The sequence below is a fragment of the Arachis hypogaea genome, chromosome 20, assembly GCF_003086295.3.
Source record: "Arachis hypogaea cultivar Tifrunner chromosome 20, arahy.Tifrunner.gnm2.J5K5, whole genome shotgun sequence".
In the NCBI taxonomy this organism is placed as follows: domain Eukaryota; kingdom Viridiplantae; phylum Streptophyta; class Magnoliopsida; order Fabales; family Fabaceae; genus Arachis; species Arachis hypogaea.
In genome coordinates, this window is record NC_092055.1 from 71,770,374 (window position 1) to 71,782,552 (window position 12,179).

Below are 12,179 nucleotides of genomic sequence, written 5' to 3' on the forward strand. Positions count from 1 at the left end.
TAGCAGAATCCATCTAGCTTGGCAAATATAGTCTCTGATCTATCTAAGGCCACTATAAGTTTCATGAATGAAACAAGGTCCTCCATTAGAAATTTGGAAGCACAAGTGGGCCAGCTGAGTAAAAGAATCACTGAAACCCCTCCTAGTACACTCCGAAGCAATACAGAAGAGAATCCAAAAGGAGAGTGCAAGGCCATTGAATTGATTACTATGGCTGAACCTGTAAGGGAGGTTAAGGACGTGAATCCCAGTGAGGAAGACCTCCTGGGACATCCAGAGATCAATAAGGAGTTTCCCTCTGAGGAACCAAAGGACTCTGAGGCTCATCTGGAGACCATAGAGATTCCATTGAACCTCCTTATGCCATTCATGAGCTCTGATGAGTATTCTTCTTCTAAAGAGAATGAAGATGTTACTGAAGAGCAAGTTGCCAAGTACCTTGGTGCAATCATGAAGCTGAATGCCAAATTATTTGGTAATGAGACTTGGGAAGATGAACCTCCCTTGCTCATCAATGAACTAAGTGATCTGGATCAACTGACATTGCCTCAGAAGAAACAGGATCCTGGAAGGTTCTTAATACCTTGTACCATAGGCACCATAACCTTTGAGAAGGCTCTGTGTGACCTTGGGTCAGGGATAAACCTCATGCCCCTCTCTGTAATGGAGAAACTGGGAATCTTTGAGGTGCAAGCTGCCAGAATCTCATTAGAGATGGCAAACAACTCAATAAAACAGGCTTATGGACAAGTAGAGGACGTGCTAGTAAAGGTTGCAGGCCTTTACATCCCTGCTGATTTCATAATCCTAGATACTGGGAAGGATTAGGATTAATGCATCATCCTTGGAAGACCTTTTCTAGCCACAGCAGGAGCTGTGATAGATGTTAACAGAGGTGAATTAGTCCTTCAATTGAATGGGGACTCCTTTGTGTTTAAAGCACAAGGTTATCATCCTATAAACATGGAAAAGAGGCACGATAAGCTTCTCTTAGTATAGTGTCAAATAAAGCCCTGATGGGAAGCAGAAGCTGGTGAATTAAAAATTTATTAAAATGGTTACATTGCGAGTATAGTTCTTAACTCACCGAAAATCTGCCTATGAATTTAGAAATATGTCACAGAGAGTTTAAATTAAAATTACTGGGAGTTTTAAGTCCCAGGTCGTCTCCCAACGAGTTGCAGAAAAGTGTGCTGTTTTATTAATCAGATGTTCCAAGAAGTTGAGCTAAGTAAATTGGAATTTAAATTAAGGAATTTTAAATAATATAAATAAAAGCCTTGATTGGGAATTGATTAGTTAGAATCTCTATCATTGATGGTGTGATTTTTAAGATTGATTTATAATTAACAGTTACTCTGTTTGGTTATCCTTTACTAGGTAAGGGAAAGTCAAACAAGTTGGACTGCCAGATATATTCACGAGTTACAACCCACTTAGTTCAAAGGGATTGGCGTTGGTGACAGGATAGCAATCCAACATTTAACCCAACTATAAATTTCTCCTTCAATCCTTCCAACTCAAGAATTCCTTTTAATCAACTCCCTATCAAGTAATGAAACTACTCACGTATTGTAAATAAAGAATCCATGGTATATGAAAGGGAATTAAAAGAAGACATGATTATTGGAATTGAAATTAAATTAAAGAGAAATAATCCTTGCATTAATAAATCATAAAAGTATCTGAATGACAAAATTGAACATAACAAAGAACATGGAAGAATAAAACCAAGTTAAGAGAACAAACTAGAATGATGATGTCTTGATGAGGAAATAACTCTTCTCAATGTTCCAATGCTAAGATCAATTGAAAATTAAAATTCTAAAAACTAGAGAGAAAAACCTAAGAGGGTGAAAAAACTCGATCAAAAACTACTGAATGAATGTGTGTGTTGTTTCTGCATATTCTCTGACTCTAGTCTGCTGTTCCGGGCCAAAAACTAGGCCGAAATAAGGTCCAAAATCGCCCCCATCGAATTCTGCAGATCGCACATGTCACGCGATTGCGTCGTCCATGTGAGCGCGTCGCTTGCGCTTTTTCCTCGCCACGCGTTCGCGTCGTCCACGCTACCGCGTCGCTTGCGCTTTCCAATCCGCGCGGCCGCGCAAGCCATGCGGCCGCGTCGCTGCGATTTGCGCTCCTTCACGCGGTCGTGTGAGCCATGCGACCGCGTCACTTCTCGCTGGTTATCTCCTCAAATTCTTGTTTTCCTTCCATTTTTTCTAGCTTCCTCTCCAATCTCCATCTTATTCATGCCCTATAAGGCCTGAAACACTTGACACACAGATCACGACATCGAATGGAATAAAGGAGAATTAAAAGTAATTAATTAAAGTCTCTAGGAAGCAATTTTCAAACATGTACTGAATTTAGGAAGAAAATCTAAATGCATGCTAAATTGATGAATAAGTGGGCAAGGATCATGACAAAACCACACAATTAAACACAATATAAACCATAAAATAGTGGTTTATCAACCTCCCCACACTTAAACATTAGCATGTCCTCATGCTAAATTGAAGGAGACAAGGAAATAAGTATGAACATGCAGAAACTCATGAAATACAATACAATCCTACGTATATAAATAAATGCAACTATATGATTATTGTCCACTTGATCAAAAGTAAATAAGCCCTTCAAAACAGTTACAAATCAAATTCCACTAATTCTATCATTATACAATAAAACTGATAAAAGTGCAAAAAGATAGCTTATGAAGGCAGGAAACATGAAAATTCAAGCATTGAACCCTCATTGATAATGTATGTACGCTCTAATCTCTAGTGTATAGGGTAATCACTCAATCTTTTCTAGTCATGTTTTCTAACTTTTGTTTTTCTCTTAACCAATCAACAACAGTTAATATACCAATGCAAACATCATGAGGTCTTTTCAGGGTTGTAATGGGGCCAAGGTGCAGGTAAGGATATACATATGGCTAAGTGAGCTTTATAAATTGAATCTTTAATTAACCTAAGCTCTCACCTAATATACATATATTCTATATACTTTTAAATTCATGCTTAGCTACCCATAATTCCCTTTTTCAACCCATACTCATGTTTCAACTTTGTATTTTAATTCTATCATATGTGCATTGATCTTTGAATTCTGAATTTAACATTGGGGTAATTTTGTCCCCTTATTTATTGATTTTTTTTTAAATAAATAAAGCTTATCAATGCACATAGATTTTTCATTCTCATATCTTCACATGAGTAGGTATCCAAATTCCCTTTAAATTTTCATGACACGTTCCCTCAACAACTTTTATTCCCACAATTTCCCATACTTAACTAGCACACACAATTCTATCTTAAGCTAACCAAAGATTCAATTTGGGATATATAATTGCTTTTCAGCTTAAGGTTAGTAATGTGGTAAAATATAGAACAAATGGGGTTTCAAAGGCTCAAAGTGGTTAACAAGGGTAATTAAAAAGGGTAGGCTTGATTTGGATAAGTGAGTTTAAACAAATAATGGCCTCAATCATGTGCAAGCGTGTAAATATAAAAAATATTGGACATATAAGATAAAACAAAATATAGATTACAATCATAGAGAAGTAAACACACAAGAATAAAATGATTATGGTTAAATAATGTAACCATACATAAAGGCTCAAATCTTTCACAGGTTGTGTGTTCTTTAGCTCAAACATCATGTTCCAAATACAACTCAAGCAGATTTATCATAAAAATTTTGAAAAATTAGTGAAATTTTGTTCCAAAGATAGATTTTTAAAAGAAACTTATTGTCTTTTTAATCAAGTAGAACATGCATGCAACTATTCTAACCTATGCAGTTTATTCTATTCTATAAAAGAAAGAAAATCTAACTGAAATATCCTAATTATTGGTGCCAGAGAAGAGAATTTACCTCAGGAAGTCAGGTACTGACCGACCTCCCCACACTTAAGGCTTTGCACAGTCCTTGGTGCCATCTGCCAGGAACAGGGGTGGGCTGGTGGCAGTATCTCCACAGTCGGGATCATCATGGCTCCCGGTGTTGGTAAAAGAAGTGGAGTCCGGGGTGTCTGAGTCTCTGAAGCGTCCCTTGAGTAGCTCCTTGAGGTGTTTGAATCGGCGCTCGTTACGGCGCTCTCTTATCTTAGTTTTCAGTTCATGCCAATCCAATTTTTCAAGTATCTGCTGGAGTAATTTCTCGGTTGTAGATGCTTGTGGTGTTGAAGAAGGAATATCTTTAACTGGCTCAGTAGGCTGGCTTGTAGTGGCTGCTGAAAGTCTGAGGTATTTCCCGTGAGGGATATATTGATCATCCCGTGGAAGCATGGCTTAGGTGTCCCCAACTTTGTAGGAGACTCCGGCTGCTGAGACAAGATCTGAGACCAAGGCGGGAAAAGGTAGGTTGCCCGCGATTTGTACATGCTCCATAGCATTCCGGATGTGTCTTGAAAGATTCAGAGGTTGGTCTGTAAGGATGCACCATAGTAGAACAGCCATGTCTGCAGTGAAGGAGGACTCATAAGTGCTCAGAAAGACGTAATGGGACATGATCTGTGCCCATACGCGAGCCTCCAATGTAAGTGCGGAAGACAAGATTCCCTTAGGGCGGGAACGGTGGTATCCGTAGATCCAACGGCTGCCAGGTAAAGCGATGACTCCGAGAACGGAGTCCCAGTCAAATTGGTATCTCTGGCGCTGAAGGGTGGCTTCTTGAAAAGCGTCCATTCCTGCAGGAATAGGGGGAAGACTCAGAACTTGCTGAATGGCTTCTTCTGTGATGGAGACTTGCTTCTGCCGGACATAAACAGACTGCAGGGTCGGCATGTAGAAGTTGGAGTAGAACTCAACTACCCAAGAAAGATTGACCTGCCTTGGCTGTTTCTGTAGGAAACCCCATTGTTTTTGCTCAATTTGTGGCTCAAAAAGGTGGCAATATTGGATGGGAGGATAAGAAGGTATTCATTGTTATAGTTCCTTTCTGCCAGGATGGGGAATATCTGCTCACAGTAGCGATTGGAAAATCGCGCAGCGTCCTTTGCTGGAAAGGTTTTCTCCTTTTCGTCAACCTTTATTATCCTCTTGACTCGTTTTGTTGAGGGCTTGACTGCGGTTGAAGAAGGCTCTGCCACTAATGCTCTTTTAGTTCCCCTTCTTGCTGGTGGTCTGGAAGTTGCTTTCTCCTTTCCTTTCTTGGTGGCTATCCTGAAAGAAGGGAAGAGAAAGAAAATTAAATGCAAAGAGAGATACAGCAAGGAAGGAAACGGAAAAGAGGATGAATGATGCACAGTAAAATGTAGATGACATTAACACATGCTCTCGAGTACATATGAAAAGCCATCAATGGGAAATAGCTAGTGCATAAAAAGACAAGTGAATGCAAGGTGTTTATTAGCATGCTGGCAAAGGGCATGAGTAGCATAGGCCAAGCATTACTTTGTAACAAACCATCACGTTTGTATTGACAATTGAATTCAATTAATAAAATAATAGGGGAAAGTTGTGAAAAGCAAGCATTGAATAGTATAGGAACATAGAGAAGTGCATAATGCCACATGGGCTTTTTCACAAACACATAGCATGCATGTTAAACAAGATGTAAAAAGTATGAAATTGAACGTGCAAGCAATCCCCTAAAATAAAAATAATAATAATTGTCAAATAAATTGTAACAAGTCACAAGCATATGGTGAGGGATAATGACTCAAAAAAATTTCTAACACCATGTAAAAAGGGAAAAGAAGAATAGAGAAAATAAAAGTTTGAAAAGAAAAAGAAAAGAAAACGAAAATAATAATATATACATAATATAATAAGAATGATAGAAAAGAGAAGAAGGAAGAAGAAGGTAAAACCTTGTTAATGGAGGAGAGAGAGAGAGAGAGTGAGATAGAAAGGAGAAGGGGGAAAGAAGAAAGAAGGAGGGAAAAGAAAAATTAGGATTTGGAGGAAAGAAAGATAAGATAATTTGGCAATTGGGGTTTAGCTGGGCGGCGCATGCGACGCGGCCGCCTGTGGCACGCGTTCGCGTGGGGACGCGTCAGGGAAGGGGACGCGATCGCCTCTGTCCCGCGGTCGCGTGACCTATGTTGCGCTGCTGGCGCGAGTGCAGCCTCGCTCCAGCACAACACTCTGTTCGATTCATTTCAATGGCCAAAATTGGGTGACGCGATCGCGTGGGTCACGCGATCGCATGAGTGTGCGTTATAAAATGGGGGACGCGGCCGCGTCAGTGACGCGGTCGCGTGACAAGGATTGTGCTTCCAGCACCAATCCAGCACCATTCTCGCACAATATAGCACTGTGCACCACTTTACGTCGAAAATGCAAGGCACGCGGCCGCGTGAGGCACGCGGTCGCGTGGGAGGCCATGATGTCCAAGCGACGCGGTCACGTCCGCGACGCGGTCGCGTAGAGTAGTTTGTGCCATTGGCACGACTCCAGCGCTCCTCCTGCGTAACTTTCTGTTCATTTTTATTTTTCTTTATTCCTCCTGCCACGCGGACGCGTCGCTGGTGCGATCGTGTCGCGCGGCGAAATTTTAATTTTTTTTTTTAGAGAAATATGAAGACATGTAATTGAAAGAGCATGGAAGCACTAATAAAGAGAAGAGTTATTAAAGAAGAAAAACTAAAAGTGAAGAAAGGAACGATCATACCGCGGTGGGTTGTCTCCCACCAAGCACTTTGCTTTTCCGTCCGTAAGTTGGACGCTCCACTAGCTCAATCTGCTGCTATGTGGGGATCTTCCAAGTGGAAGATCTCAAGCTCCTTATTTTTCTACACCTTCTCACCATGGTACAGCTTTAGGCGGTGCCCATTAACCTTAATAAGTTCAGAACTTGAAGGACGGCTTAGGTGATAAACTCCGTACGGTTCAGCCTTCTCTATTCTGTATGGACCTTCCCATTTTGATCTCAACTTACCGGGCATGAGCCTCAGTCGAGATTTGTAAAGGAGAACAAACTCTCCAGGTTGGAACTCTCTCTTCTTCATGTTTTGATCATGCACAGCTTTCATCTTTTCCTTGTATATTCTGGAGTTCTCATAAGCTTCTAGGCGAAGGTTCTCCAGTTCCTGTAGTTGCAACTTTCTTTCAGTTTCGGCTTTCTCAATTTCCATGTTGCACTCCTTAACTGCGCAGAAGGCTCTGTGTTCGATTTCAACTGGAAGATGGCAAGCTTTTCCATAAACTAGGCGAAAGGGACTCATCCCAATAGGTGTCTTGTATGCTGTTCTGTATGCCCACAGTGCATCTTGTAGTCTGGTGCTCCAGTCTTTTCTATGAGGCTTTACTATCTTCTGCAGGATACGCTTAATTTCTTTGTTTGACACCTCGGCTTGCCCATTAGTTTGGGGATGGTAAGCTGTTGCAACTTTATGGATTATCCCATGCTTCTTCATCAATCCTGTTAGTCTCCTGTTACAAAAATGGGTGCCTTGATCGCTCACGATCGCTCGTGGTGATCCAAAGCGGCATATAATATGGTTTCTCACAAAGAAAACAACAGTGTTAGCATCATCAGTGCGGGTAGAAATTGCTTCCACCCATTTGGAAACATAATCCATAGCTAACAATATATAAAAATATCCACTAGAATTTGGAAATAGACCCATGAAGTCAATGCCCCAGACATCAAAAATTTCACAGAAAAGCATATATTGTTGAGGCATCTCATCCCTCTTGGATATGTTACCAAATTTCTGGCATGGGTGACAAGATTTACAAAACTCAACGGCATCTCTAAAAAGAGTAGGCCACCAGAATCCGCAGTCTAAGATCTTTCTAGCTGTTCTTTGAGGGCCAAAGTGTCCTCCACTCTCAGATGAGTGACAGGCCTCTAAAATGGACTGGAATTCTGATTGAGGTACACAACGTCTAATTATCTGGTCAGCGTCACATCTCCATAAATATGGGTCATCCCATATATAATATTTAGACTCGCTTTTCATCTTGTCTCTTTGATGTTTAGAGAAATGTGGAGGAAATGTGCGGCTAACTAAATAATTAGCAACCGGTGCGTACCAAGGGACTACCTCAGATACTGCTTTCAGGTTGTCAAAAGGAAAATTATCATCTATAGGAGTAGAATCATCCTTAATATGTTCAAGGCGACTCAAGTGGTCCGCTACTAAATTTTGATTACCACTCCTATCCTTTATTTCTAAATCAAATTCTTGTAACAGCAGTATCCAACGTATAAGTCTTGGTTTGGATTCCTTTTTAGCTAATAAATATTTTAGAGCTGCATGGTCCGAATACACTACCACTCTAGTACCAAGTAAATAAGCTCGGAATTTATCCAGAGCGAAAACAATAGCAAGTAGCTCTTTCTCAGTAGTAGTATAATTGGATTGGGCAGTGTCTAAAGTCTTAGACGCATAGGCAATAACAAAAGGATCCTTACCTTCACGCTGAGCCAGCGCTGCTCCTACTGCATGGTTGGAAGCGTCGCACATGATTTCAAACGGCTGGCTCCAGTCGGGTCCTCTCACAATTGGGGCTTGAGTTAGAGCAGTCTTCAGCTTATCAAATGCTTGTTTGCAATCTTCACTGAACTCGAACTCAATGTCCTTCTGCAGTAATCTGGATAAGGGAAGTGCCACCTTACTAAAGTCCTTAATAAATCTCCTGTAGAAACCTGCATGGCTAAGGAACGAACGGACTTCCCTCACAGAAGAGGGGTAAGGTAAACTAGAAATAACATTCACCTTTGCTGAGTCTACAGAAATGCCATTATTAGATACCACATGTCCCAATACAATCCCTTGCTTTACTATAAAGTGGCATTTTTCGAAATTCAATACAAGGTTTGTATTAATACATCTATATAATACTCTAGATAATCCATCTAAGCAAAGGTTAAAAGAATCACCATAAACGCTAAAATCGTCCATAAAAACTTCCATACAGTCCTCAATAAGATCAGAGAAAAGGCTCATCATGCACCCTTGGAAAGTAGCTGGTGCATTGCACAAGCCAAAGGGCATTCTCTTATAAGCATAGGTCCCAAAAGGACATGTAAAAGTAGTCTTTTCCTGATCCTCAGGAGCTATATGAATTTGGAAATAACCTGTGTAACCATCTAAAAAGCAATAATGTGATTTACCTGACAGGCGATCCAGCATTTGATCAATGAATGGAAGTGGGTAGTGATCCTTACGGGTAGCTTGGTTGAGACGCCTGTAATCAATGCAGACTCTCCAAGCATTCTGAACTCTAGTTGCTATGAGCTCTCCATGCTCATTCTTCACGGTAGTGACTCCGGACTTCTTGGGCACCACTTGTACTGGGCTTACCCATTCACTGTCTGAAATGGGATATATGATACCGGCTTCAAATAATCTGGTTACTTCCTTTTTGATAACTTCCAAGATGGTGGGATTCAATCTTCTCTGGGGTTGACGGACAGGTCTTGCTCCCTCTTCTAAAAATATTCTGTGCTCGCATACTTGAGGGACGATTCCCACTATGTCTGCCAAACTCCACCCAATTGCTTTCTTATGCTTCCTCAGCACATCAAGTAACTGCTCTTCTTGTTGAGAAGTCAGTTCTCTTGCAATAATAACCGGAAGCTTCTGCTCATCCTCAAGGTAAGTATATTTGAGATGTGGAGGTAGAGGTTTCAATTCTAACTTTTGATCATGGGTAGGCTCTGGATTATCTGGGGCTTGCGAAAATGGCGAAGTGTCCTCATTGTCAGTTAAGAGGGTCCCCACACTTGGATCTTGTCTAGTGTGCCTCTCTTCAAACTCTTCTTTTTGAACTTCAGCCACACTCTCGTCTATGACATCACACTGGAAGATAGAACGATCTTCTGGGGGGTTGTCAATGACTCCATTCAGATTGAAGATCACTATGCGGCCATCTATTTCAAAGGAGTATGTTCCTGAAAAAGCATCCAATTTGAATTTTGATGTCTTCAGGAATGGTCTTCCAAGTAGGATTGATGATGGCTTATCTGAATCATTATGGGGCATCTCCAAGATATAAAAATCAGTGGGAAATGTGAGCCCTTTAATGTTCACCAAAACATCTTCAGCAACTCCAGCCACTGTAATAATGCTTTTATCTGCTAACACAAAACGAGCTGCCGACCTTTTTAAGGGAGGGAGCCTTAAAACATCATATATATACAAAGGCATTATACTGACACATGCTCCTAAATCACACATGCAATTATAAGTTACTACACCACCAATAGTACAACTAACTATGCAAGGACCTAGATCACTACATTTTTCAGGTAATCCTCCCATTAAAGCAGATATAGAATTACCTAAAGGAATAGTTTCTAATTCATTAATTTTGTCTTTATGGATACATAAGTCTTTTAGAAACTTTGCATATTTAGGTACCTGCTGAATAACATCAAAAAGGGGAACAGTTACCTCAACCTTTTTGAATATTTCTACCATTTTAGGATCAGGTTCCAGCTGCTTCCTGAGCTTCCTTGCAAGTTGTGGAAATGGAATGAGGGTAGTGTTTTCTGTGGTGCCTGTGCCTTTTGGTGCTTCTTCCTGTGGTTGAGCTATCTCTTCTTCATCCATGTCCTGTATACCCTCTTCCTCTTCGACATCTTCGATTTCCACCACTTCTTCAGCTGAGGCGTATTCTGGTGAGCTTAGTTCCTCCTGATTTCTCTCCTGCAGTGTGGTTCCGGACCTCAGGGTAATGGCATTAATGCCTCCCTTCTGATTGGGTAATGGTTGAGAGGGGATTCCAGTGGTGACAATAAAGCTTGTAGAATAGAGGTGACAGCATTCAGACTGGCGTTAATATTGTTCACGATGGTATTTTCCATGGCCAGTTGTCTTTTCTCAAAAGCTTGTAATAAATCTTCATTAGAAGATACAGAAGAATGAGTAAACTGAGAGGTTTGCTGCGGATTGTTCGGTGGTCCTTGGTTTTGCCTCAGGTGAGGTGCTCGGTAAGGTTGATTTTGCTGCCTGTTGTTGTTATTATTCCACCTCTGATTTCCCTGATTATCTCTGCCTCCCCTATTATTGTTGTCCCTCCAATTCTGGTTTGAATTGTCCTGCCATCCATGGTTATTATTTCCACTTTAATTGTACCCTTGGTTGGGGCGGTCATAGAAGTTGTGAGTGGATGCCACCATGTTGTCTTCTTGTTGGAGCTGCAGGCATTCATCAGTGTAGTGGCTGTAATCAGCACAAATTCCGCAAATTCTTTGTGGAACTAGTTGTTGGTTTTGCTGCGGTTGAGTTTGCTGAGCTTGTTGACTCAACTGCATTTGCTTCAGTAGGTTGGTCATCTCACAGATGCTTCGATTTAGAGCAGCAGTCTCTATGCCAGAAGATACTTCTGCAACGGCTTTTGAACGACCTTGTTTCTGTCTGTGGTTCTGAGTAGATTCAGCTAAATCACTGATCAATTGCCAAGCTTCATCAGTGGTCTTGTACTTCTTCATAGACCCATTGCTGGCACTTTCCAACGTGGTCTTATCTTGGGGCCTCATACCTTGTGTGATATAGCTGAGTAGCACGATCTTGTCAATCATGTGGTGGGGGCATACTTCCAAAAGATTATTGAAGCGCTCCCAGTATTCAAAGAGAGTCTCATTGTCATCCTGAACAATTGTAGAGATATCCTTCCTCAGTTTATCAGTAACTTCGGATGGAAAGAATTTCTCCAGAAACTCCTTTCTGAGTGTATCCCAGTTGGATACATTTGCTAGAGGTTGAGTGTAGTACCACTCTCTTGCTTTTCCCTCAAGAGAGAATGGAAAAGCTTTCAGCAGAATTGAAGTTTCATCAGTGCCATCACGCCTGACAGTAGAATAGGCTGCCTGAAAATCTCTCAAGTGCTTGATAGGCTCTTGAGCAGGTAGGCCATGAAACTTGGGCATCAAATTCAGCAGTGCGGTCATTATTTCAAAATCGGTAGCTACCGCTGGATGATGCGCTTGAAACGGTTGCATTGTAAAATCAGGAGCTGCTTCCTCCTGAATGGTAACTCTTCTAGCTGCCATGTTTTCTGCGCGTAAAACAACCGAATCAGTAGAACGGGGGTAGGTTTCTTCCTCAAATTCACTTTCAGATCCGCCCTCAGAGTGGGCTAACCTACGCTGTTCTCGCCTTATTCGTGAAATAGTCCTTTCAATTTCAGGATCGAATATTAGCAAGCGCGGATCAGGAAGTGAACGCGTCATTTGACGGAAGAAACATGCAGCTCATAGTAGCAAAATTA

At 41.2% G+C, this 12,179-nt stretch overlaps 1 non-coding gene across 1 annotated transcript; it reads left to right on the forward strand.

Annotated features, from left to right (window-relative positions):
- Positions 1-11,484: 11,484 nt before the first annotated feature.
- On the forward strand, positions 11,485-11,592 carry LOC112787555 (small nucleolar RNA R71). The gene has a single exon (XR_003194961.1). It is a non-coding gene; the product is annotated as a small nucleolar RNA R71 (small nucleolar RNA).
- The last annotated feature ends 587 nt before the right edge of the window (positions 11,593-12,179 follow it).